Genomic DNA, 27,972 nt, shown 5'->3' with positions numbered 1-27,972 from the left:
TAAGTTCTTCATTAGATGACTTATCTATAGAAGATGGGGTTTAAACTAAGTTTGGGACGTATGCGTGTTCTGTTTCTGATACTGTATTTATCTACTATTTGACATAATTTGTGTTATAAAGGAAACTTATTTAATGAACAAGAAAACGACGAACTGAGGCCCATCTTTTGCTGATCATAACCATATGAAGTTCAAGAAAGTTGATGCGTTATGCTTGTTTCACATTTTAGAAGCTGTAGGCGCAAAGATTGCTAGGTTTGCATTGCATTGCAAACATTGCGCAAACATTGCTAATGAATCCTTACCAACTAGCTCAGCTTTCTCTCGTTCTTGCCTATCTCCTTTTGTATTTTCTGCTGCAGTTTGTCTTTTACTATTTACGGTCAGAACTTGGTATATGTGTCCTCATTCTACAATTAAACCATTGATCATTCAACAATTAAACATTCAACAATTAAACTATGCTGCGCACTTTGTTTTATTGTAAATAAATTTTTCTGATTTGAAAAATATGTTCTTTGTCTAAGTCTGCATGAATGTATACAGCATTCTTTCAGAATGCATACACAGATGAAGTGGACATTACGCTAAAGCATACTTTTCGTGGTAATGGAAAAATGTGCTTTTAAAAACTGTATATGGGGGCAGTTGATATAACAAATATAACGAAGGCACAGATACTCAACTAAGGTGCGCAATACCTAAAGCACGCATTCCATTTCACTTCCTGGCACAGCTTACTTTGCCCCACACAGCACAAATGCATTGTTCCCGCTTGATACCGCTCATCCACTCGAATGCAGTCGGCATGCTTTTTATAAAAATATTGACATAAGTAGTTTGTGCATCAATACGGCTCGTATACCGTACGGAGAATCGCTTCCATCCCAGACAGCAGAAAGGGCTCATTGCGGTGGAGCTGATCATCCAAATGTAGCACGAGACAAGGGGTAAATCATGGCTATTCTAAGTTCATTTTGCGTCGGAATCGTCGATTGCAAGGCTAGAAATGAAGCAGTTGTCAACTTCTATAGGACGGCAAAATCGGGCCTGGTTATGCAATTTCAAACATCTAGCTGTATCGTTCTTTCGACGATGGTCGCCGGGGTGAGGCGCTGGCTTAAGCGGCTGTTGCATCCCGACGGAAATGCAACAACGCTTGCGTCATACCTTGGATCCCTGTTATATAACCGCCAGGTGGCCACAGTTAATTCAGAACTCTCCAATACTCCGTCCCTCGTTATCCACAGAAGTCGCGGAATGCTATGTTCCGCTAAATAAATTCTTTAACCACGCCTCGATTTTTTCCCTCCCTTCTTTCTTTTAACCTCGACGGCAATGCAGGTATGGCCACGGTAGCTAGTCGCAACGTCACATGCACTCGGTAAACTTGTATCGCCGTTAGTTGTATAGCATTTGAGCGAACGCTTCACTTAAGCTGCGATAAATCCTAACATATGTGTAGGATTTGCATAACCGTTTTCATGTGGCATTTATTAGACATTTTGAATTGTTGATTGGGGACAGCTGAGATATTGCACATTCTGCAATAGGGTGACTGTAAGGAAAACAAATTTTACTCCTGTTCATTCATTGACATATTGTGTTTCATTACGTTTCATATGCCGCGTTGGTTCTTTGTAGGTCAATTACATATATGCTGCGCCGCTCTGAAGAACATCAGCTAATAGCGCCAGCATTTAGACTGTTTTTCACGTTGATGGTCCAGATACCACATTATCTTACTCAATTCCTGACTCCATGTTCTTACAATGTACGTTCAGTTGCCTTCTCAGAAAAATAAAACTGCCGATAAAGATATTTACGACTCCAGCTCGTTGGTAATTTAATACATATACACCGATAGTGCATAAATCTAGCATAGATCTTCTAACAAGATAAACAAAAAATTAGAGTACCATAAATGCTATTCGTCATCCATGTCGACATACCATAACTCTTTACGTGATAGGGCAACTAATACCGCGTTCTCGCTCGATAAATAACAACCAGCAAAGCTGTAATGTAATGCCCGATCAGGGTATTTAAGGGATAATAAATAACATCTTCATTCTTCTCGAGTATCTGTCGCTTAATTTTGTTGGTGATTGCCCAGACTTACCGCTTTGGTTCGTGTGGTTACCTATTGCACCTCACTGCGTCTATCAGCGAACGTTATCGTAAAACGTTAAGTGATGAAAAAGGAAGCTAACCTCAAGGGGGAAAATAAAGCATTCATGATCATCACCAGCAGCCGATTTATGTAATCTCCCAGCAATTTCAAATAATCGTTGTATTGCACCAGCTGACTCTACCTTATGCTTGCCAACTTTGTCATTTTATCACACCACCTAATTGCATGCCATCCGCAATATCACTTCCAAACCACCAGTCACCTGCCCTACGCATTGCATGGCCGGCCCAGTTCGAGCTTTTCCTCCTAATGTCAACTTGAATAACGGCTAGCCCTAACAATACACTTCGCTGTTTTCCTGTTCTTGAACCAGAGGTCTAACATTTTCTTCTCAAGGTTCTTTGTTGGTCCTAAAGTTTCAGCTCAATATGTTAGCACCCGCAGAAACAATGATTGTACACATTTCAAAGATACCGGTAAGCCGTCAGTCATGATATTGTAATGCATGCCGTACGCCTTCCAGCCGATTTTATTTTCCCATAAATTTTCTTCCCATGATCACTGCTGCCTTTGAGCGAGTGGCCTTGATGTACAGGCGCCCAAATCTTTAACTGGTGTGCGGGAGCGGCGACTTCTCCGTGCGTCAGCGCCGTTTGACGGGGCGAGGCTGGAAACAGTCTGAGGCTAAGCGCATGCGGACAAAGCGCGCTCAGCTGGGCCCATCGTCTACTAGGCTGTTTCCAGCCTCGCCGCGTCATACGGCGCTGACGCCCGGAAAAGTCGCCGCTACCGCACACCAGTTAAAGATTTGGGCGCCTGTACGTTTCCGTTCGCCGATTCTTGAGCCTGACTGGCAATCGCGAATTCTCATTCTGTTGCTAATCAACTTAACATTAACTAGTCTTCTGACTATCAATATTCAAGCTTACTCTTCTATTTTGTCTACTTGGTCTTACCATAGAGATCATATCTTACTTGTAACACCAAGTCGCATAATAGAAAAAAAGTTTGTATAGCGCAATGGTATACGTGTGGTGACTTCGGTACCAAAGGCATGGTAGGGCTGTAACGAAGACTTGATCCTTTTAGCAAAGCTCATCTGAAGCACCGCACTGCTTACGTTGCCTCGGCATAGGTACACTCTATGACATTTGACCATGAATCATCAGAGATAACGTAGGAAAAACTGACAGCTGCGCTAAGTAAAGGTAGAATAAGCGTGAGCAAAATGTTATCAGACTTACAGCAATCGCCGAAAGACAAAAGAAAGCAAATGCTGCGTATTCCCAAAAATAAATTCAGACGAGAGAGATGAAGTAAGAAACATACGCCCGTGGAGTATGTCATGCGCTCGTAGCGCATGGCACCGCCTGTGCTGTCACGTAGAGAATCACGGTATCATGTAGTGGATGGCCTAGACCCTTCTACATAACCTACAATTGCGATGCTTTCCTTTTGCTTTTCCCCTCTGGTGAGACATAGTGTTTTACCTCTCCTTGTCCAGAGTGATTCATTCGCTAGGAGTTGGTGCTATGTCCGTGTGCTTCGCTTGCATTTGCCTGTTTTATTTGGCTGCCCATTATTTACTGCCCATTAGCCTACTAATGCCTTGGCACAAAACACCACGGTCCATATTTTTGTGTTTCAGCAGGCGTTGCTGTATATGGGACTACGTAGGTGAAGAACTATAATCGAGGGGCGGACTGCCAGTGGTTCGGAAGCAACATCTGGGGTGAACACTTATAGGGCGATCACTTCTAGGGCGTTCACTTTCGGAGGCGATCACACCTGATCTGGGCGCGTATACGGCCGAAAGAGTTTCTGGCTCTGTGCCAAGCTCGGCTTCTAATGATGCACAATATACGGTTACAGCTTCTTGTCCTCACCTCTTTCACCGTGCTTCTCACATACGTGTGCATTGTCTTCTTTTTCATTGGTTCCGACAACGAACGGCGCGAGATCGACATGCTCGTGTCCTGCACGCATCTGTCGGACGAAGACGATGCTGGCCTCTCGTGATTCACCACCAGATCAAGCGGGCGAGGCAGCACGGGGGCCGACGGCACGAGTCAAACAAGCATGGTGAGCGCTTCGAAGACGTGACGTGTAGAGTCGTAATCTTTCCGTCTGTGTTTCTCTCTGCCAAAGTAATGTCATAAAACGATTTCACCGACACTTAACTCGAATACACCAATCCTTCTCGTTATTCTCAGCAATGAAGTGGGAGCAAGAGGCTGTAAAACGTTATTTCCTTATGGTAATAAAATATAATCAAATAAGAATTTATAACTAGTGATGCCACAGTTATCTTATATGACTAATGCTGTCACTACCGAAAAATTGCAGACTGGGTGAGCCGGAATTTAACCAATGAATTAGCGCATTAAGAACACGGTACGAAGAAAATAGCAGACGTGCGCTGCCTGACAAGTAAATGTTAACTGCGAAATAGCGTGAATCTGCTTCGTTCGCATCATGTATGTGGTGCTGCTCTCTAATTCACTTTCAGTTATCAGCAAACGATCGTCTTGTCTTGCTGTTCCGGACGCGCCAGCTCAATGGCTACAATTGAAAAAAAAAATTATGGGGTTTTACGTGCCGAAACCAGTATCTGATCATAAGGGACACTGTAGTCAGGGACTGCGGAAATATGGACCACCTGAGGTTCTTTAACGTGAACCTAAATCGAAGTACACTGGTGTTATCGCATTTCGCCCCCGTCGAAATGCGGCCACCGTGGCAGGAATTTGATGCCGCGACCCCGTTCGTAGCAGCCCAACAACGTAGCCATTAAGCAAACATGGCGAGTGATGGCTGCAATTATCACTCCAGAATCCCAGCAGTGAAATCAATCTTGTCTACGTACTTGGCTCACCGGTCGTATAATATGTTGTATAATGGTCGTACCACCATAGTGAATTGCCCCAAATGTCGTACAAGTTTGTTGGTTAATTTGTTAGTTAAACAAATTAAACGACGCTCTTAGCGAGTCGTCGTTCAAACACATTGTTTATGTATTTCAACTCTTGCGTAAGAAATATTGTGCACCTCGCTCACACGCATTGCAGTGCGCATTTTTTTCTTTTAATTATTCGCCTCTCCCCACCTGGCCAGATTTGCTCCATAAAACATGTCATATACAAACAACGCCTCGCCATTTAACAATGTAATTCCGGAACATACTTTCACATCAAGGAAAATAAAACAACTTGTTTACGTTCATTTCTGGCCATGGAGTACAGGTGCGAACAAAAGTAACCGGAACACGGGACCTGGGACCTGTGGTTGAACTGCATCACAATGCCCTCTAGCAGCCTAAAGGGAAAACGTGAAATTGGATTACGCATACTTGCAGGCCACAGGCCATTTCGGAGTGCCACATAATGAATAAAAAAATGCTGACAGCTCACGTATTTCAATCCCAATGCCCTCTAGCAGCTTTTAGGCTGCGAGATGGCATTAGGCATTCAAATGCGGTCGGCCGCAGCTCCCGTGTTCAAATTACTTTGGTCCGCACATTTACATTCGCACAAAAAAATTATAATCGTATGTTCTTTTACCAAAAGCTCAATTAGTAAAGAATTATTTGGTAGGTTCTAAGCTATCGTCAGCTGAACCATCGCTCCATCGTATGAAAAAGCTTCTACAGGCTGAGTTAAGTTTCCCTTGCTCAAATGAAATTTTTGAGCTCTCTAACTCACCGAAGCATAAATGATTCGTTGGGCATTGCAGCGTTTATGATCATCTTCTGTCTAGACAACAAATATAGGCAAGTCTCATAAGCACCAATGTGCACGAGTGCACACTTGTGTTGTCGCATTGGAGCGATTGCTAGGACTGGGAAACTGCGCGGACAACGTCAGGCAGATACAAAATTGTGACTTGTGCCGGCTGACACTCAAGCAAAGCCTGAGAGGGTGTTTTTTGCTTGCTTGTTTTTTATTATATTGTTACGTGGAAGCACCATAGTGAAACTATTTACAGGATGTATTTAGAAGTGTAGCAAGCACTGGCCAGCCAGTGAACATCGAGCAAGGCACGCCGCTGTCATGAGATCAGGCCGTGGCCGCTTATGGGTACGGCCCACTAAATCCAAGGGTCGACATCATCTTCGAGTAGCACGTAGCGTGATCCCCTGCCGCAGAAGCGCCGGCTTGGCGCCCCAAGGTTCCATAGCAGAGGCAGGGTGGTAGTGCTTCAGTCTCGAAACGTGGACGACGTCGATGGGCAACGGAACATAAGATTTAGTGGGACTGGCGCACGCCATCTCGTATGTGACTTCAGGTTTTTGTCGAAGGACGTGGTATGGGCCCGTTTAACGAGGAAGGAGCTTTTCAGAACGGCCCACAGGTCAAGAGGGGAAGGAAGGGGAACCTTCATTCCTGTCCCCACACCCCTTCTCCAAAGTGGCACGAAGGCACACGAAGCAAAATTTAAGTGGCGATAACGCTGGTCGCAAATGCGCTTCTGATTGTCTTCGGAAGCAGCAAGTCTCCCACGGGCTACCTGCGGCGCGTAATCAGTCGAAACAATGGTGTCGCATGCATATTCACTAGCCCAAGTTGCAGGTGAAGGAGGAAATGTGTCCAACGGTAAAATTGGTTCATGTCCGAACAAAAAGGTAAAAGGAAGAATATCCAGCACTGTCGTGGCGCGAGGAATTGAACGCGGATGCAACGTATGGCAATGCAAGGCTCCATTGAAGTTGGTCAGCCGACACGTAGTTTTAAATCATGTCTGTTAAGGTCCGGTTCAAGCGCTTTGTGAGCATGTTCTTCTGGAGATGGCGTGACGTGGTAGTCTTGTGCTGCTTGGAACAGCAGCGCAGGATTTCATCGATAACTTCAAACAGGAAGGTACGGCCTAGGTCAGTCCGCGATTGACGTGGGTCACCGTTTACTAAAATATGTCACGGACGAGAAATACCGGAGCTGGTGGCCAGCGCTCGTGTCATTGCATAGCGCGTCGCGTAATTGGTAGCGATGACAACCCATTTGTTTCCTGAATGTGTGGGAAAAGGTCCAAGAAGGTCCACACCTACAGGGAAGAAGGACTCAGGTGGAACGTTGATGGGCTGAAGGTATCTAGCAGGAAGCATAGACAGTTTCTCTCAGCGTTGACAGATCTCGCAGGCGCTGACGTAACGCCGCATTGGGAGGGCTAGGCGAGGCCAATAGACGCGACGGCGCACGTGGTCATATGCGTGGAGTAACAGCAAGGTTGCCAGCGGCAGGGGCGTCCTAAAGCTCACGAAAAGCCGTGGCGCGCAGCTGTGATGGTATAATGAGGAGGCCAGGAACGTCAGAGTACACATTACGCCGATATAACCTACTTTCCTTCAAGGTGAACATGGGCAGAGAAGCTTTGCTAGGAGAGGATTATAGGCGCTCGATTATTTCTCTGAAGTAGGCATCCAGACACCGTTCTTCGGTGAAGTTAAGCAACTGGCTCACGGAAAAGACGCAGACGAGGCATTCAGTGTTCGAAGAGCCACAGTCGGCCACAGGGTAGCGGGACAAATAATACGTATCTTTGCGCAGGCTGCCAGTTTTGTGTACAACCGCGTAGGTGTACTCTTGCAGGCGCAATGTCAATTGATCAAGTCTGCCTGCAGTGTCTTTCAAAGAGGCGAACCAACAGAGGGCATGGTGGTCGGAAACTACTGTGAACGGACGGAAAAATAGATAAGGTAGAAATTTTGCAACTCCCCATACGAGAGCGAGGCACTCATATTCTGTAATTCAGTGATTTCCCACCTTTGTGAACAGCAACCTACAGGCATAAGCGATAGCCCAGTTCGCTCTACGTCGACGTTGGGCCAAGAGAGCGCCTATTCCGTAACCATTCGCATCAGTGTGGACTTCGGTTTGGGCTGATGGTTCCAATTGGGCAAAGATGGGAAGCTTTGCGACGAGTGCGGTTAGCTCGGAGAAAACCGCGGCTTGTGCAGGACTCCAGGTAAAAGGGGCGTCTGCTTTCTTTGCCCACTCGCCCAGATTTCGCGTGGGTGCTGATGCTGGATCGATCGGCACCTCGGCGGATATTTTGGCCAAGCATCGTACGTTGCCTTTGTCCTCGTGACATCGTTGCGTAGATGTCTAACATCGCGCATTCGCCTGTTTTATGCTTAAATTCCGGCATAGCATACAAACGGTGCAGTCTGCAGATACAAAAATATTCCATGAGCTTAAAGTTGACCTTGTTGGTAGATAATCGCGTGCGTTGTATGGGATTAAACGCTCCACATGATGAAAGTAAACAATATTGAACGCATCACCGTTAGTTGTATAGCATTTGATTGAAGGCTTCCCTTAGGCTTCAGTAACGTAAGTCGAACATATGCTTACGATTTGCATAATCTTGTTTTCATGTGCCATACATCGCACGTTATAGGTCGTACGACAGTGTGACGATATGGAAAAGAAATTTCTACTCCGGTCCATTCATTGGCATGAGCTACATTACTTTTTATATGCCCTGTTGGCTTTTTTTATAATTAATTTATATATATGTTGTACTGTTTTGAAGAAAGCCATCAGGTGATAGGCTGCGCATTTAGTTTCAGCTCTTCAACTCGCTACTCGAGATACCATGCTATGCTACTCTGTTCTTGGCTCCTTGTACTTACAATGTATTTGTACTTGCCTTCTCGTGAATATAAAACTCTTGGTGAAAAAAAAAAAAACACTTCTGGCGCTCGTTGGTAATATGGTACAGAAATACTGATAGTGCATAAATGGAATAATAGCAGTGAGGCACGCAACCATAGCACGATCTTGTAACAAGAAAGCTCAGAGATAGGGGAAATATAATGTCCTATGTCATCCATTCCAAGATACTGTTAGTCTTTATGCAACAGCGCAACTAATGTATACGCTCACACATGATAACATCAACAGCTATCTCCGCAATGTAATGTCCAACCGGATTATTCACAGGAAAATAAATGATGTCTCAATTCTCTATGAGCATTTGTCGCTTAATTTTGTGACATAGTGACAGAATTGCTTCGTGTGGTTAACCATTTCACCTCATAATAGGCAGCGTAATAGGCAGTAATACGTCCATAAGCTAAGCTAACCGTTAAAATCTTAGGCAATGGAAAAGGAAGCTAAAAGCAACAAAAGGGGGGAAAAACGAAGCGGTGGTCATAATCACCAGCAGCCAATTTATGTTCTTTTCCAGCAATATCCAACAGCACTTGTCTTGCGAGAGCTGATTATAATTTCCGCCATCTAATTTCCCGCCGATCTCCACTGAACTTCCGTTCAATTGGCACCCGAACTGTAACCGTAATAAACCACTGGTTATCTCTCCTACGCACTGCACGTCCCGGCCAGTTTTATACTTTCCTTTTACTGTCAAAATATTGGCATCCCCTGAATGATTTATAATCGGCAGCACTGTCCTCCTGTAGCTGAACGTTATCTCTGCTTAATCTTCTCAAGATTTCTTGTTATTCCCGAAGTCGTCGTCGTCGTCATCATCATCATCATCATCATCATCATCATCATCATCATCATCATCATCATCATCATCATCAGCCTGGTTAAGCCCACTGCATGGCAAAAGCCTCTCCCATACTTCTCCAACTACCCCGGTCATGTACTAATTGTGGCCATGTCGTCCCTGTAAACTTCTTAATCTCATCCGCCCACCTAACCTTCTGCCGCCCCCTGCTACGCTTCCCGTCCATTGGGATCCAGTCCGTAACCCTTAATGACCATCGGTTATCTTCCCTCCTCATTACACGTCATGCCCATGCCCATTTCTTTTTCTTGATTTCAACTAAGAATTCATTAACTCGCGTTTGTTCCCTCAAACAATCTGCTCTTTTCTTATCCCTTAACGTTACACCTATCATTCTTCTTTCCATAGCTCGTTGCGTCGTCCTCAGCTTAAGTAGAACCCTTTTCGTAAGCCTCCAGGTTTCTTCCCCGTACGTGAGTACTGGTAAGACACAGCCATTATACACTTTTCTCTTGAGGGATAGTGGCAACCTACTGTTCATGATCTGAGAATTCCGGCCAAACGCACGCCAGCCCATTCTTATTCTTCTGATTATTTCAATCTCATGATCCGCATCCGCTGTCACTACCTGCCCTAAATAGATGTATTCCCTTACCACTTCCAGTGCCTCGCTACCTATCGTAAACTGCTGTTCTCTTCAGAGGTTGTTAAACATTACTTTTCTGCAGCTTAATTTTTAGACCCACTCTTCTTCTTTGCCTCTCCGGGTCAGTGAGCATGCATTGCAATTGGTTCCCTGATTTACTAAGCGAGGCAATATCATCAGTGAATCGCAAGTTAATAAGGTATTCTCCAATAAATCCTATTCCCAATTCATCCCAATCTAGATCTCTGAATACCTCCTGTAAACACGCTGTGAATAGCATTGGCGAGATCGTATCTCCCTGCCTGACACCTTTCTTTATTGGGATTTTGTTGCTTTCTTTATGGAGGACTACGGTGGCTGTGGAGCCGCTATAGATATCTTTCAGTATTTTTACATACGGCTCGTCTACACCCTGATTCCGTAATGCCTCTATGACTGCTGAGGTTTCGACAGAATCAAACGCTTTGTCGTAATCAATGAAAGCTATATATGGGGGTTGGCTAAATTCCTCACATTTATCTATCACCTGATTGATAGTGTGAATATGGTCTGTTGTTAAGTACCCCTTACGGAATCCTGTCTGGTCCTTTGCTTGGCAGAAGTCTAATGTGTTCCTGAGTCTATTTGCGATTACCTTAGTGAATATTTTGTAGGCAACGACAGTAAGCTGATCGGCCTATAATTTTTGAACTCCTTCGCGTCCCCTTTCTTATGCATTAGGATTATGTTAGCGTTCTTCCAAGATTCCGGTACGCTCGAGGTCACGAGGCATTGCGTATACAGGGTGGCCAGTTTTTCTAGAACAATCTTCCCACCATCCTTCAACAAATCTGCTGTTACCTGATCCTCCCCAGCTGCCTTCCCCGTTTGCATAGCTCCCAAGGCTTTCTCTACTTCTTCCGGTGTTACTTGTGGGATTTCAAATACCTCTAGACTATTCTCTCTTCCATTATCGTCGTGGGTGCCACTGGTACTGCACATATCTCTATAGAACTCCTCAGCCACTTGAACTATTTCATCCATATTAGTAATGATGTTGCCGGATTTGTCTCTTAACGCATACATCTGATACTCGCCAATTCCTAGATTCTTCTTCACTGCTTTCGGGCTTCCTCCGTTCCTGCCTTTTCACTGCTTTTAGGGGTCTTCCCGTTTCCCTGCTTCTTCACTGCATTTAGGCTTCCTCCATTATTCCTTTCAATTCTATCCATATTATACTTCGTTATGTCAACTGTCATACGCTTGTTGATTAATTTGGAAAGTTCTGTCAGCTCTGTTCTAACTGTAGGGTTAGAGGCTTTCATACATTGGCGTTTTCTGATCACATCTTTCGTCTCCTGCGATAGCTTACTGGTATCCTGTCTAACGGAGTTACCACCGACTTCTTTTGCACAATTCTAAATGATGTCCATGAGATTGTCCTTCATTGCTTCAACACTAAGGTCCTCTTCCTGAGTTAAAGCCGAATATCTGTTCTGGAACTTGATCCGGAATTCCTCTACTTTCCTTTTTACTGCTACCTCATTGATCGGCTTCTTATGCACCAGTTTCTTTTGTTCCCTCCTCAGATCTAGGCTAATTCATGTTTTTACCATCCTATGGTCACTGCAGCGCACCTATGGTCACTGCAGCGCGCCGAGCACGTCCACATCTTGTATGATGCCAGGGTTAGCGCAGAGTATAAAGTCTATTTCATTTCTAGTCTCGCCATTCGGGCTCCTCCACGTTCACTTTCGGCTATCCTGCTTGCGGAAGAAGGTTTTCATTATCCGCATATTATTCTGTTCTGCAAAGTCTACTAATAGCTCTTCCCTGCTATTCCTAGTGCCTATACCATATTCCCCACTGAGTTCTCTCCAGCCTGCTCCTTGCCTACCTTGGCATTGAAGTCGCCCATCAGTATAGCGTATTTCTTTACTTTACCCATCGCCAATCCCACGTCTTCATAGAAGCTTTCGACTTCCTAGTCATCATGACTAGATGTAGGGGCGGAGACCTGTACGACCTTCAATTTGTACCTGTTAAGTTTCACAACAAGACCTGCCACCCTCTCGTTAATGCCATATAATTCCTGTATGCTGCCAGCTATATTCTTATTAATCAGGAATCCGACTCGTAGTTCTCGTGTCTCCGCTAAGCTTCGGTAGCACAGGACGTGCCCACTTTTTAGCACTGTATATGCTTCTTTTGTCCTCCTAACTTCACTGAGCCGTATTATAGCAAATTTACTGCCCATTAATTCCTGCAATAGCACTGCTAGACTCGCCTCACTAGAGAGCGTTCTAGCGTTAAACGCTACCAGGTTCAGATTCCAATGGCGACCTGTCCTCCATTGAGCAGGATTGGCCACCCTGTTGCAGTACTTGGCCACATCCTCCCATTTTTACATACGGCTCGTCTACAACCTGATTCCGTAATGCCTTCATGACTGCTGAAGGTTCGACTGAATCAAACGCTTTCTCGTAAGCAATGAAGGCTATATATAAGGGTGGGTTATATTCGGCACACTTCTATATCACCTGATTGATAGCGTGAATATGGTCTATTGTTGAGCAGCCTTTACGGAATCCTGCCTGGTCATTTGGTTGACAGAAGTCGAAGGTGTTCCTGATTCTATTTGCGATTACCTTAGTAAATACTTTGTAGGCCCGAAGTATGAGGTCCTTAGATTAGTACTCGTGGAACGCAATGATTGTACTCAATTCATGGATGGCGGTAAGCTGGCGATCATAATCTCGTAATTTGCGCCGTATGCAAACCAACCAATTTTATTTTCTGTAAATGTACTTCCCTTCATCATGATCCGCTTTCACTAATGTTAATCTTCAACCTTTTTCATTCATTCCATTGACTTAGTGATACCAGAGCAGTCATACTTTACCTTTAACCTAATGCCCAGGATATACAAACATACGATCATATAGACGTGGGAATATCGGCACCAAACTGCTAGAAGCTTATAATCAAGAACTGATCCTTGTGCGAAACTCATCACAGACACCCTAGTCCATAGGCGGTATGAGGGGAAGATGAAATCTTTGACGTTCGACAGTCAGGCGGCAGACATTACGTAGGGAAAACTGCAAGCTTTGTTAAGCAAATGTCGTGTGATCGCAATTCAATACTTCGCAATGTTGGTGGTGTCGAACTTCCAGGCATTCAGACATCACCGAGATTTCAATTAAACTCAAATCTTGCATATTTATAATAAGCTATGTCGAGAGAGATACTCGAGGCAAAAGAGAAATACGTTGGTGGTTTTCTTATGCGTTAGCGTCACATGACATTGGTTCTTGTCTCACCTAATGAACAGCGCTATCATGGCTTGGGTCATTCTGCACAGCCTATTATTTTGCACTTCACTGATCCGTTTTGCTACGTGTGAACACGGCTGTTTGTTGCGCCACCTGGCCAATGTCCACACCATAACTTCACTTCAGGGCCTATTCAAATATTTTTGATATGGTATCAGCCGTAAAGATTTGCATGTCATTGTCGATGCAGCATTGGCTCTTTATGTCCCTAGAAGCGCCATTTGCATCTTAGTTGCAATGCGCCTTTGCATTTGCGCGTTAAGGGATAAGAAAAGAGCAGATTGTTTGAGGGAACAAACGTGAGTTAATGACATCTTAGTTGAAATCAAGAAAAAGAAATGGGCACAGGCAGGGCATGTAATGAGGAGGGAAGATAACCGATGGTCATTAAGGGTAACGGACTGGATTCCAAGGGATGGGAAGCGTAGCAGGGGGCGGCAGAAGGTTAGGTGGGCGAATGAGATTAAGAAGTTTGCGGGGACGACATGGCCACAATTAGTACATGACCGGGGTAGTTGGAGAAGTATGGGAGAGGCTTTTGCCATGCAGTGGGCGTAACCAGGCTGATGATGATGATGATGATGATGATGATGACGACGACGACTTCGGGAATAACAAGGCATCAGTGGTGACTAGCAGATAAGCTTAACAAAGTTAGAGGATCAATTAAGCACAGTCGTTTGCCTCGAGTATGAGGCAAACAAACTATATGCGAACTTATTGGTTTTGACATCCGAAAATTCAACTTAACCGGGTTTGTCCTAAAGGATATTTATTGTAATACACCAAATAATCACCACGGCTTTTGAAATACTGCAAAGTAAGAACATCGTAAATAGTGCGAACAAGTAAATATAGAATCCTGCAATAAAGAAAAAAATAAAAGCCATGGTTTCTCAGTGGCTATGGTGTTGGGCTGCTGAGCACGAGGTCGCGGGATCGAATCCCGGCCAGGGCGGCCGCATTTAGATGGGGGCGAAATGCGAAAACACCCGTGCACTTAGATTAAGGTGCACGTTAAAGGATTCCAGGTGGTCGAAATATCCGGAGTCCTCCTGTACGGCGTGCCTCGTAATCAGTGGTTTTGGCCAGTAAAACCCCATAATTTTAAGCATATTACGAACTCAATGTGTATATATTCACATTTCACTCATTGTTTTCAAATAGTTGGTGAAGTGGCCACAGTAATGGCAGTGGTCACTGGGAGGCTGCAATTGCGGTGCACATTGAGTTCCGGTGTCGGTGAGCAGCAATGAAGCAAAGCGAAGGACAACCAAGGTGTTGCATGGAGACTTGTCCCAATTGTGGAATTGAATCAGTGCATGTCAGTATATCAGTGTCTGTCTTTGCAAATACAAGGACAAATACAAGGAATCAAAGGAGAACACGAGAGGTTATAATGTGTCATGATTCCTTGCTTTCGACCCTGTTTAATATTTTATTTCTCAGCAGCATCACCCATTGTAGTAAGTAGGTTAGTGGTTATGGATAGTGGCTATGGCGTTGGGCTGCTGATCGCGAGGTTGTGGGTTAAATCCTAACGGCAGTGACCATACTTCGACAGAGTTGAAATGAAAAAGAACACTCGTGTACTTACAATTAGGTGCGCGCTAGAGAACCCCAGGCGGACACAATAAATCCGGAGCGTACCAATTTTGTGTGCCTCATAATCAGATTGTGGTCTTGACAGCGCAAAACACCGCAACTTAATTTTTCCCCAGAATGTGGCTGATACCGCTAATAACAAAGACTTGGTGCCATACCAGCTAATGATGAACGACCAAAAGAACAAAAAATGACAAGGACTGTTGCATGATATGACCGCTGACCGCAGAACGCGAATGTCAGTGTTAAATTTGTGACCGTAAAATGTCTCAATCCCATGGTGCGTCAGAGCAAAGGTTATACCATGCAAATTACAAGGGAAAGCATATGCAAAGAAAGTGTTGAACGAATATGAAGAGTCCTTCCCATGCATGGCCTGCTTTTCCTAATAACAGGCATAGCACAACCTTTGCTTACATTTAAAAAATTGAGCAGCACGCTAAGAAACTAAGTTGATCTACATGACATGTGAGGGATATGACCCCGTACAGGTGGTATTAATATGAAATTGAACACCTACTAAAATTTAAAGAACTGGTTGATGCCGAAGTGTCAGGCTTGAAGACAACTTTTTGGTGCCTAACAAGCTACTATTGTGAAGGACAGTTCATTGAAACTTGGTTAATTTCATCGTGAAAACAAAATGTTAACAAATTACATGTGATACGACGTCTGTTCGAGAAGGCCGACGATGTATGAGCAACAAGTTAGCTCGCAACTAAATATGGTTGGCTTGGAAATGGCTATACAAATCTCCAGTGGACCGCAGGTATGGGGCATTCTCTATGGAAGTCTGGCTCCAACATTATTAGCACACTGTTGCGTCTGATCGTGATCAAATATTTAAAGAAATATTGAATAGCAGATTCTCGAATTGAGTAATTTGTTTCCGCGCAGTATTACATTCCACTTGGATTCAAAATTTCGGATGTTCATGCGCTTCAGAATATAATCAACTACTTGATAAATTAAAGCAGTACACTTCAAATATCTATTGGCATGGCTTGAGAAGCACTTGGAATTTGAAACTGGGATGAGTCTATGGTATGTGAAGGCCGCTGATGCACATCGACGCAGACAAATGTCGTTTCGTGACTGAAATAAGTAGCAATCTTCACCTTAGTGCTGAGGCGCGTGTGTAGCAACGAAACACCTTTTTCACACAAAAAGCACTTGGCAATTCTTTATAGAATGTCTGTACAAGATCATGCAAATCGGTGAGGAACGTAGATTTTATGGAAAAGCTAGCAAGGGTTTTCATGAAGATCAGAGAGCGGAAGACCATAGATATTGATTATGAAAGCGTGCACTTACATCCACAGGGTCATCATTTGTTCAAAGAATCCCGCCCTGTAGACGTCCATGGGCGTAGTGTCCGGAGGACCCGGGTCGGAAAGCGTCCCTTGTCTGCGCCGGATTACCTCGACCCATTTCTCGACTCACTGGCTGCCCTCGAACATCGCCTCTGGTGACAGGTTGCACAGCGTTATCAGGTCCACTGCAGTGTGCAAGGTATAGTGTAAAGTTATTTATGCAATATTATTTTACCTTAGTCTCTTTAATGTGTCTTGTCCATTCTTCCGTCTTTCTTTGCCATTTTTTCGTGCTAGACTGCTATATTCGGAACTCATCAATGAGTCCTCAGTATGCAAACAAACTGCCTATGTACTCCTATTGCTTTATTTGGGCTTTTAATCAACTGCAATTTAAAAGGTGCACACTATTCGCTTAAATTTAGTAGCGTCGCGAATACATTGGGGTGTGAAGACCGCTTCATATAATGGTGAAAACGGAAGTTCCTAATTCGAGAACTACTGGAAAAGTATTCTATATTCAATTGCTATTGCTTCTGACACTATTGCGTTTGTATTTGATTAGGTTTTCAAAATTGCTACTCATATGCACCTAACGAGAGTCAAGTACAAGAAAATACTGAATGAGAAAGATGAAAGTGGGTGTTATGATTGTCCCCGAAATATAGCAGGCGTCTATCGTGCTCATTCATAGCTTGTGCAACGGCTGCCTGTGATCTGGGGCACTGTTAGTTTTCAGGGGCGTATACTTTAATAGCCGGAAGAAACGTAGGCTCACGTTGTTTTTGGAGCTGCTCCAGAAAGCTGGGCATGGGCAAGGAACGTCGATGTAGAAGTGCGGGAGCATTCCGCGTCGCTTGACTTGGTACGCCATGTGAGCCGTCGATATAATGAACACTGCAAGAAGAAAGAGAAAATAGTGATATGTAACTTGGCATTTCGTTTAGTCACTTGGGTAGATGCAAACTATGAAGGCCCTTAGTATCCATTCAAATATTGATGGCTGCTTGCGTCACTGAACTACAGTTCACAATTAGTACTAGATTTAATACTACAGGTAATGTATACATACTGTTAGCCTCTCATGTGCTGCAAAACAAGCCTCAAATTACATCTTGGAAGAAAGTTTACTGGTAGGCAGTGCTGACACACAACAAAACAAAACTTAGTGACATGGAAGGAACACTTCATATTTAAATGAAGTCTGCCGCATCAAGGCAACAAGAGCAGATCTAATCACTGACTATCCATGCTTGGGTATTTGCTGCTATTAGTGATATTGCAGGATCGAATCCGGGCCGCGGCGGCCGGATTTTGATGGGGGCGAAATGTGAAAACACCCATGGACTTAGATTTAGTCGGACGTTAAAGAACCCCAGGTGGTCGAAACTTCCAGAGTCTACCACTACGTCGTCCGTCATAATCAGAAAGTGGTTTTTACGCGTAAAACACCACAATTTTGATTAGTGGTATTGCATGGCATCAGACTTTTTAGAGCGCAGCTCTTTGGCGTCCGTTCCTGGGTTTCGCGTCGTCGTCGGCGTTGTCGTCGGCCTCGTAACCAGATCCGCCCCCCTTTCATCCCCCCAGCGCTAGCAGCGACCGACTGATACCGCTGGATGCCGCTGACGCCGCTAGAGAGTCAAGATAACGTGACTGCATAGAACACCGTCGCCGCCATGCAGAAAGAGGAGGAAAGGGTCCCCCCCCCCCCCTGTTCTTGTGTGGCGGATAGGGTGCTCTTGAGTTGCCGACGCGCCGGTTATTTCACGTAGGCCCCGGCACGTCGACGAATACGTGACCACCTTCCCATGGCTAGACCTGGTTCTTAGCGCTGCGGAAGCGAGGGTATCATATTGTTTGTGTCGGCATCGGCGGCGTTGTCCCTGAAACCAACTCCGCAGCTGGGGTTGATTCACTATCGTCGTCAGCGGCATCAGTCAGTCGCTGCTATCTCTTCCCTCCTCCCTTTATCGTGTTGTCCGCTTGCTGCGCGCGCTTCTGCCCCCATCGTTTGCCGCTGGGTGTACACGCCGCCCCCCTCCCCCCTCTTCCTGCGAGTCTCCGGTTGTCAAAGCGCCGGCTCGAACTTAATTCCTTTCTTCGCTCCTCCTCCAATGCAACCCCTGTGCGGTGGCAATCAGAGAGCCAGATCGGTGGCGGCGGATCTGTATATGTGCACCGCCCGAGCCGAAATTGCCGCTGCCGTTCGCCCTGTGCGGTGGCAATCAGAGAGCCAGATCGGTGGCGGCGGATCTGTATATGTGCACCGCCCGAGCCGAAATTGCCGCTGCCGTTCGCCACTGCGAAATTATCTGCCAGTTCTTTCTGAGCCATGAGCGAGACGACCGATGGAAGTCCTCCGTCTGCTGCTGCTGCTGCTGCTGCTAAACGAGCTGCCAGAGCAGAGGCCCAGCGCCGTGGCCGTCAGAATCCAGAGGTGCGTGCCGCCGAAGCAGAAGCTTACCGTCGCCGCCGTCGAGATGATCCAGGAGTACGCGTCGCCGAAGCAGAGGCTAAGCGCCGCCGCCGAGAAGACCCTGCCGTTCGCGCCGCCGAAGCGGAGGCTCATCGCCACCGTCGAGAGTTGCGCACAGGTCTCTCTGCAATACCAGTCGAAATGTTTGGCACGTCACATGAAGTTGGCGAACTGTGCGCCGCAAAGTTGCCCAACGGCTTGCTGGTAGTAGCTGCCTACTTCGCCCCTACCCCACTCACGAAAGACGTCGTGCACTTCCTGCAACTCGCATTAACCGTCCATCGATCCCCACCGATGTTAGTAGTGGGGGACTTTAATGTTGACATAAAGACAAACAGCAATTTCCTAACACTCATGCGGGAGAACATCCCGTTCCTCTCGCTCGTAACGCGTCCCACGGCTGTGACAACCTCGCGAGGCACTTGTATAGATCTCGTCTTTGAGAATCAAGCATTGGTGTACCAAGTCGAACATATATCAGTCTATTTCTCCAACCACAAAGCTTCCTTCATGACTGTCAAGAACTGTTAGTGGAGTCTTTGTTAAAGGAATACGTGTGAAAAATAAAAAAAAATTCTGTGATAGCGCATACATGTGTTGCTCGATTTCTTTGCCTCAATCTATCGAAAAGGTGAAACAGCTTATTTGCTGCGCTCAAATTTCGCATTAGGAAGTAACGTAATCGTCGGTATTTTTTTTTGTCTGTCAATTAGTCTGTCGACAAAAATCGCCCAACTGGATTTAATTGCTTGAATCATAGCCACAGCCTGTGTGTGTGATGTGGTCAACTTTCTTTGCCCATTCGCCAGAACAGTTGGGAGCAAGTTACCATATTCTCCTGAAATAACATTTAGCAGATGGTCTACACGGCTGTATGCTGCAGGCGGCGATCTACCTCATGTGATCATGGTGAAGATATCATAGTTGGGTGGGTGGATGGTCATGATCAGGATGCGCGCCCTGGCAGCCTGTCGGAAATAATCGATGAGCGAGTAGTAGTTTAGGATGGGCAAGAGAGAAATCGTTTGGTCTAACAATGCAAAATTTGCATTAACACATGAGAACTGCCTGCATGAACGTCATAAACATCACTGAATCTAAGTGTGTCACCAGCAGCAGGCATCATCAATAGACAATGTTGTGCCCTGGCTTGAAATGGAATGGGTAAGACTGGCAAGAGGTATTAGCAGTTAGAGTAGGCGAGAACGTATGGGGGCATTGAATGTCACTGAATGTGCATAAGCACTGACAGTTTCGCCCGAAGCTCGTGGGATCGTCTCGCATGGAGTCGTTTCGTATCGATTACAGTGGATAAGTGGTTTGCATACACTGCCCACAGACGGCGCACCTCTGGAATTGTATTGTAGAGACAAGGGGCTCACATGTTTCATACTGGTTAAGCTATAAAACACTAATGCCGATTGCAAAAGTTTAGGATGCTCATGTGAAAGACAAACACGAAGGTGAAGTTCTTTTGCCCTAGCTTTTATATGGACACATGTTGTACTGTTTATCAGTCAATGTAGTAACACAGTAGTAATTGTTTGTTTATGGACAAATTAATGAAGGAATGAAGGGCAGGAAATTACTCCTGACTGCCCTGAAACGTGATTGTAGCTGTTTAGCGTGGTAAATGAATCAATAAGTTCAGGCTGTGATCCTCACTCCGGCCTTGGTATCACTCCCAGGTCCACCTGGCTCCTGGAGCAGTGAGGTGAACAGCATCCGTTGCCGCATACGCATGTCAGGCCACATGTGCCAGCTGCGAACAACGTACGTAGCACAATGTTCCAGCCGTGCTGGTGACATGAACATTGCGTGATGTCTCCGCGTAGCCGGCTACTCTACTTTAAATGTCGGTTGGCCAGGTTGTCCAGCAGGGTGGAACCTTCTTGTTCTGCACATAGAAGCGCAAACATACATTTTTTATGTAGCGAGGCCGCTCATACGTGCAGATATGTATGTTTTGCTACGTTTTGACATTATTTAATGTCAGCGATGTGCCGTTTCCGCAATATTTGAAGCTGACAATTACCGATGTATGGCTGTAGATGTCGATGTAAACGAATTCATCGCTTTGGTGAACCCGAAGCGCAAGGTTGCGCTCTAAGGCTTATTGAAAATGCGAAATGTCCAATTCAAAAGAAACAGTAAAAGCGACGTTCAAGTGCGGAAATCAGCGACGGCAAAGTGGAAGACAGCCGGGTCGGCAGACAGATCTCAGTATGCCTTTCACGGCCGCACTGTTGACACAACATCGTGCTTAGTCTTGCACATCCGGTACTCAGTGAGGGCGACGTGGCTTGGTGGTACGACATGCTTCCCCGGAGATACCAATCGCGATCCACGAAAGGCATAACCGACGCACATTCGACATGGGCAAAAATGCACAAGTAAACAGGCGAATGCCCCGTCCCATTTCCAAAGCATTTCCAGCGGCATGCGACAGAACACAGCACAGCAAATGAAGCATGCAGATTGGTAACGAAAGCATGCTGTAAGGTATATTTCTTTTGTGAACGTAACATTTTCCATCTAATTCTGAGCTTCTGAATAATTTGTTAGTACCGAACTTCATAACGCACTATCAGGAGCAGCTTCAGCATAAATTCGAATGTGATCTATTCTAAAATTATTCAAACATATTGTTCCGTTTCCAAGTTCACCTGCATTTGTCAATGTGCTTTAAGTTAAGGTTGTAAAAGGAACGCTCGTGACTGCTATTGTATGCTTAAAAGCAGGCTACATAGCAATTAGATTCCATAAAATTTCGTTAAGAAGCATTCCAATGAGTCATTTTTGAATGATGTTTCTATTTATGCTGATGGTACAGGGATTCAAATGCACAATATAGCCGATTTGAAAAAAAAAATAGGAATTCATGCCAACAGCATGGAATTTCTGGACTGCCTTGGAAATAGTTCGTTAAGCTAGCTTGTTGTGTGCCTTGCAATCGGAGCAGATAAGAAGCACTCGTTTCTGTATCAGAATTCACATACTGTACCAATTCATTATTTGGATTAATGCTTCTGGCAAACTTTGTCTACCTTCACAGAGCAGCAGTATACCATTGACTGGTCAATATTTGAAATATCCAGAGTTGTTTGGTATTATTAAGATGGGCCATGATATGGCTTATATAGGTGCACGTTAAAGAACCCCAGGTGGTCGAAATTTCCGGAGTGCTCCACTAAGTCGTGCCTCAAAGTCAGAAAGTGGTTTTGGCCCGTAAAACCCCACAATTAGAAAAGGGCTTATATTTCCCGGCCAGAATTGTCCCGTATGGAGAACGTGGGTTTCACTGCGTGCATGTCACCGAAAGCCATATATGCGCACGTTGTTTCTCGCGAGAACTTTCCGGCGTTCGAAGGTTTAGATAATGTCTCTGTCTGATCTGTATGAACGGCACCAGTTGCATCCTTGCTTGACGATCCGCATTGCGATTATAAGTACTTTTTCGTAGGCAGCTTAGGGCATGTTCATACTATTATCTCGCATGTTATGATGCGTTGTATTTTGAGTGCCACATTGTTTTTTACCGCACATTTTGTACCATGTTTATTTTCTGCACTTGTCACCATACCGTGTTATTACAATGTAAATCCCCCTTGCACATTGTTCCGATGAGCAGCCTGTAAGGCACGGTGAATAAATAAATCAATAAATATATAAATAAACACAAGTAAATAAATACATAAATAAATAAATACATTGCTCTATAATTATTTTAGATCCAAGGTCGACGCCCCGTACGCGACGCTAAGAACCAGGGTGCGTAAATTTTCTCTTCCCGCTCTACGTAGCAGCGACTGTCTATCGAACAGTATGCAAATTCTTGAAAACCGAGGAAACACGCCACAAGCATTTTTCTCTGCGTGAAGGTGTTGACAAACCTCTAATTTTTTTTTTTACATTTCCAGAGCAACGTGCTCACCGTAAGTGGCGATGATGGCGAGGATCTCCCCACCGCGGACTCGGAACGACAATCCCTCGATCGGGAGCAACTTGCTGCCGGACCGCCGAACAGCCGCTGACCCAGGCTGGAGAAGTTCAGCTGGAACGTCAGGTCTCGAACTTGCGTCACAGTGGCCACATTTATCGCCACGACAACGAGGCAATTGACACACTTGTCGGAAATGCCGACAAACGCTTGGTTACACATACACACAAATAAACAGACTCATGGCAGCGCTGGTCACAAGACCAGAAGAGGACGACGACGGCGGCTTTTAGCGCCGATGACGTGCAAGACGACTCACGCTTTTGTACCACGAGTCCGACTAATAAGTATTTGCCGCGTAGATCTTCACTAGCCTCAGGAGAGGTTGGGACGGGTCATCGAAATAGAGCATCGGTAACACAGGCTCACCAAGATACGCTGTTGGTAACGGCAGAGGAAGCGCAATGAGTGAAACGTTGGTGGATGGAATGAATAGCCCAAAGAACGGAAAATCACGCACGGCGGCAAAATGTGATGTTCATGGGAGCGTATTATATTCGCGCAATGTGTTTTTCACCAAGTCACCAAGGTGTTCCGGGACCCGTTCAAGCCTGTACTGCACAACGCAGATTCTGTGTAGTGCGCGTTAGAGACTTCGTAATTTAAATTTGTGCAAGTGGAGCACAAGTAGTGATATGAATTCATAATCAGGCTATCTTAATGTCCAGCGTTCTCCCATTACCACTATCCTGTGCCAGCTATTTCCAACTTGCACATGCGAATTTTCTCATCATCCCACCTCGACTGCACTTCCCTTTTCTTGGCGCCCATTTGGTAACTATAACGGTCCACCGGTTATCCCTTCTACGCAATACATAGCCAGCCCAGCTCCATTGTTATCTCTTCATGTCTATTACAATAGCGGCTATCCTTGTTTACCGTCTGATCACAGCGCTCTTTTCCTCTCTGTTAGTGTTACGACTAACATTCTTCGTCCCATTGCTCTTTATGCGGTCTTGTTCTCGAGCTTCGTTGTCAACCTCGATGTTTCGGCCCCATACGTTGGCACTGGTAGAATGCAGTGATTGTATACTTTTATTTTCTGCGTTAGTGTTACGCTCCCAGTCAGGACGTGGCAATGGCTGTCGTACACGCTCCAACCTATTTTCAATCTTCTGTAAATTTCCTTCTCTTGATCAGTGTCTCCTTTGACTTTAGATTTAAGTAAAGAAACTCCTTAACACTTTAGAGGCTGGCTGGCAATCTTGAACTTTTGTTCCCGTGCCGGGCTATTGATCATCTTTGCCTTCTGATATTGATATTGAACTACACTATTACACTTTTTATGTTAAGGCCCTCATTCATTTGTTGTAATTCCTCCCAAAAGTTGCTCAACAGGACGTCGTCTGCAAACCGAAGGTTGCCGAAATGTTCGTCGTTGAACCTCTCTCCTAAGCCTTCACATTTTAGCAGCTTCAGTACTTCGAAGCCTGCAGTAATAGCATTTGAGAGATTGCGTCTATTTGCCCGACTCCTTTCTTTATAGGTGACTACTTTTCATGTGGAGAACAAAGGTAGCTGTGGTTTCTTTTTAGACATTTCGCAAGATATTCACGTACGCCTCCTGCACTCCTTGATTACTTAATACCTCTCTGAAAATGCATTTGATTCAGTAGAGATACCAGCAATCATAATCTATGAAAGCCTTGTAGAGAGGTGGCTTGCACTCTGCAGATTTCTCCATTACCTCATTCATAAGAAGGCGGTGACGTTGTAGAACATCACTTCTTGAAGCCACCCTGGTCTCTTGCTTGACTGAAGTCAAACGTTGCGCTTATTCTGTTTGAAGTTATCTTCATGAATGGGCTGGGACGAAGTGTCCGGTGTGACGAGCCTCGTAATCCAATTACAAATTAGAGTGCTAGCCATCTTGACTCGCACCTTTTAAGACTCAGTACAAATATGACCTCCACGGCGAGATAAAAAAAATTATCCGCATTTTCTTTGATGTAAAACTTTAATGGGGAGCATTCAACACTAATAGCGAAATACGGTTGCTGTCGGCGTTTTTGGATGCTTTTAATAGCAAACTCTGCAACGTAAGTATCCGAAAACTTCTGAAACCAGCGCCCTCATTAGCGGACAACGAAGCCTGATGTGACACGTCACTTATACTGCTATTCGTAACGCATCTTGAAGACATACCACAGGTTAAGTACGTTGAAAAAATCTCATGACTTATGACGCGAGAGACTGAACAGGCGTCTGCGTATTCATTGTGTAGTCGGCAAAAGTACCTTTGCCATTGGCATTTTGCGTAAGCTAAGCAATCGGCGTATGTGATTGAGCCACTTCAATGATGCACGTACTTTCCTGCTGCGTTGCAGTTTTATCGCTTCTTGCGGGTGCTCCACCCTCTCTCTCGCTTAACCGGCGGCTTCCTTAAAGCTGTTCCAAATGTTCTGCCTCTGAAATTTCAATTGCCTTCCCTCTCGTGCAGCTTCTGCCTTTCGGCTGACAAACGTTCGTCAGCATTTAGCGTCGCCGCGAAGAAGTTCTGAAACTGTTTTGATTTCCATAACAGAGTTGACATCTATGCTTGCGATATGCTGCCGATTCCCGGCAACTTCTGTTCGGTTAATGAATTCATCGTTTCATCGTATTTTCAATTCGGCGAGCGCGAATATGTAGACTACGTAAACAAAGGCAAAGATTACAGGCAGTCTCTTCATCACAATTATGTGCGCGTGCGCACGATGTTTCACACCACCAGAAAAATGGTTTGCCTCGTGTAAGAACGTTCACTGGCTTCGAAATAAACTTGTCTTGAATTAAATTCGTGTGTGTCTAGTCTCCCTTCGTTTTCCTCATGAATGTCTCGCATACGAATGATGCGTTCGCTACCTACAAAATAACGCATCCGTACTGACGTTGCCGTGTGCATCATTTTTTTTCAGCGTGGACAAATAGCACCATGTCAAGCGTATGAAATGGTTCGAGTGCATTAGAGGCAAGACGCTGTTACTCTACGCCGCGGCAAAGTCGACGACGAAGAGTGTAGGGTCACCACGCAGCCACGTTACTGGCGGCTTCCTGTGCGCATAAGCATGGCCAGAGCGGGGTGGAGCACGTCATATCTCGTCGCCAGAACGAACTGTGAGAGCATGGGCCGCGAAAACGGCCTAGCTGGCCAAGCTACTGGTCGACAAAAAAACTGTAAAAGGTGTGCCGCTCCGGTAGCCGAGTGGCTTGAATGTTCAACTCGTATCCTTCAGGACGGTGGTTCGATTCCCGCTGCCTGCTTCGTTGTGAAAAAAAAAATACCACAGCGATGCGGGTATCGAGACTCGAACAGCCGTGAGGACGGCTGTTCGAACCCCGGTGCCTGCATCGTTGAAAAAAAAAAAAGTCAGCGATGCGGATGCCGGGGCTCGAAGTGCCGTCCATGAAGGGCCGAGGTGGACGAGTCGCTGGGTCCCGGACGCCAGTGGACCTGCTGCATCCTAGTGCCGGCGTCCGCATAGGAAATGCGCGGATTGGAGGCGATGCGCATGTCGGCACTAAGACGCAGATGACCCCCTGGCAGTTCCGGCACCCAGCTGTACTCCCTGCACACCCAGCTGTACCGGAGTGTGGTGGATAAGGGGGAGTTTTGTGTCATGGTGCACAACATTTCCTCTCGCTATCCCCCGGGTATCCTAAGAGGGTGGATACCTGTTGCTTTTGGGGGAAGTGCGGGGCGGACCCCAAGGGGAAGACACCCCCCCCCCCCCGAAAGAAAACCGAACCCCGCACACAAAACCGACCCGGCACACCCCCCCCCCCGAAAGAAAACCGAACCCCGCACACCCCCCTAACAAATCAACCGCGTCCCCCCCCGCAACCCAAAAAATTCGCCGCGACCCCCCCCCCCCCCCCCCCGAAAAATTCGGCTCCCCGCGCCGTTCCCTTAGAGGTGGACCTCTAAGGGAACGGCGCGGGGAGCCGGATTTTTCGGAGGGGGCGGGGTCGCGGCGAATTTTTTGGGTTGCGGGGGGGGACGCGGTTGATTTGTTAGGGGGGTGTGCGGGGTTCGGTTTTCTTTCGGGGGGGGGGGGGGTGTGCCGGGTCGGTTTTGTGTGCGGGGTTCGGTTTTCTTTCGGGGGGGGGGGGGTGTCTTCCCCTTGGGGTCCGCCCCGCACTTCCCCCAAAAGCAACAGGTATCCACCCTCTTAGGATACCCGGGGGATAGCGAGAGGAAATGTTGTGCACCATGACACAAAACTCCCCCTTATCCACCACACTCCGGTACAGCTGGGTGTGCAGGGAGTACAGCTGGGTGCCGGAACTGCCAGGGGGTCATCTGCGTCTTAGTGCCGACATGCGCATCGCCTCCAATCCGCGCATTTCCTATGCGGACGCCGGCACTAGGATGCAGCTGGTCCACTGGCGTCCGGGACCCAGCGACTCGTCCACCTCGGCCCTTCATGGACGGCACTTCGAGCCCCGGCATCCGCATCGCTGACTTTTTTTTTTCAACGATGCAGGCACCGGGGTTCGAACAGCCGTCCTCACGGTTGTTCGAGTCTCGATACCCACATCGCTGTGGTATTTTTTTTTTCCACAACGAAGCAGGCAGCGGGAATCGAACCACCGTCCTGAAGGATACGAGTTGAACACTCAAGCCACTCGGCTACCGGAGCGGCACACCCTTTACGGTTTTTTTGTCGACCAGTAGCTTGGCCAGCTAGGCCGTTTTCGCGGTCCATGCTCTCACAGTTCGTTCTGGCGACGAGATAAGACGTGCTCCACCCCGCTCTGGCCATGCTTATGCGCACAGGAAGCCGCCAGTAACGTGGCTGCGTGGTGACCCTACACTCTTCGTCGTCGACTTTGCCGCGGCGTAGAGCAACAGCGTCTTGCCTCTAATGCACTCGAACCATTTCATACGCTTGACTGGTGCTATTTGTCCACGCTGAAAAAAATGATGCACACGGCAACGTCAGTACGGATGCGTGATTTTGTAGGTAGCGAACGCATCATTCGTATGCGAGGCATTCATGAGGAAAACTAAGGGAGACTAGACACACAC

General features: G+C 46.1%; 1 long non-coding RNA gene across 1 annotated transcript; it reads left to right on the top strand.

Moving 5' to 3' along the window:
- The first annotated feature begins 4,084 nt into the window (after positions 1-4,084).
- Positions 4,085-24,042, top strand: LOC135902000 (uncharacterized). The gene is made up of 4 exons (XR_010564354.2): positions 4,085-4,216; positions 16,492-16,681; positions 20,650-20,734; positions 22,882-24,042. It is a non-coding gene; the product is annotated as an uncharacterized lncRNA (long non-coding RNA).
- Positions 24,043-27,972: the final 3,930 nt, after the last annotated feature.

The sequence above is a fragment of the Dermacentor albipictus genome, chromosome 9, assembly GCF_038994185.2.
Source record: "Dermacentor albipictus isolate Rhodes 1998 colony chromosome 9, USDA_Dalb.pri_finalv2, whole genome shotgun sequence".
NCBI classification, from domain to species: Eukaryota; Metazoa; Arthropoda; class Arachnida; order Ixodida; family Ixodidae; genus Dermacentor; species Dermacentor albipictus.
This window is presented reverse-complemented; position numbering and strand designations above follow the sequence as displayed.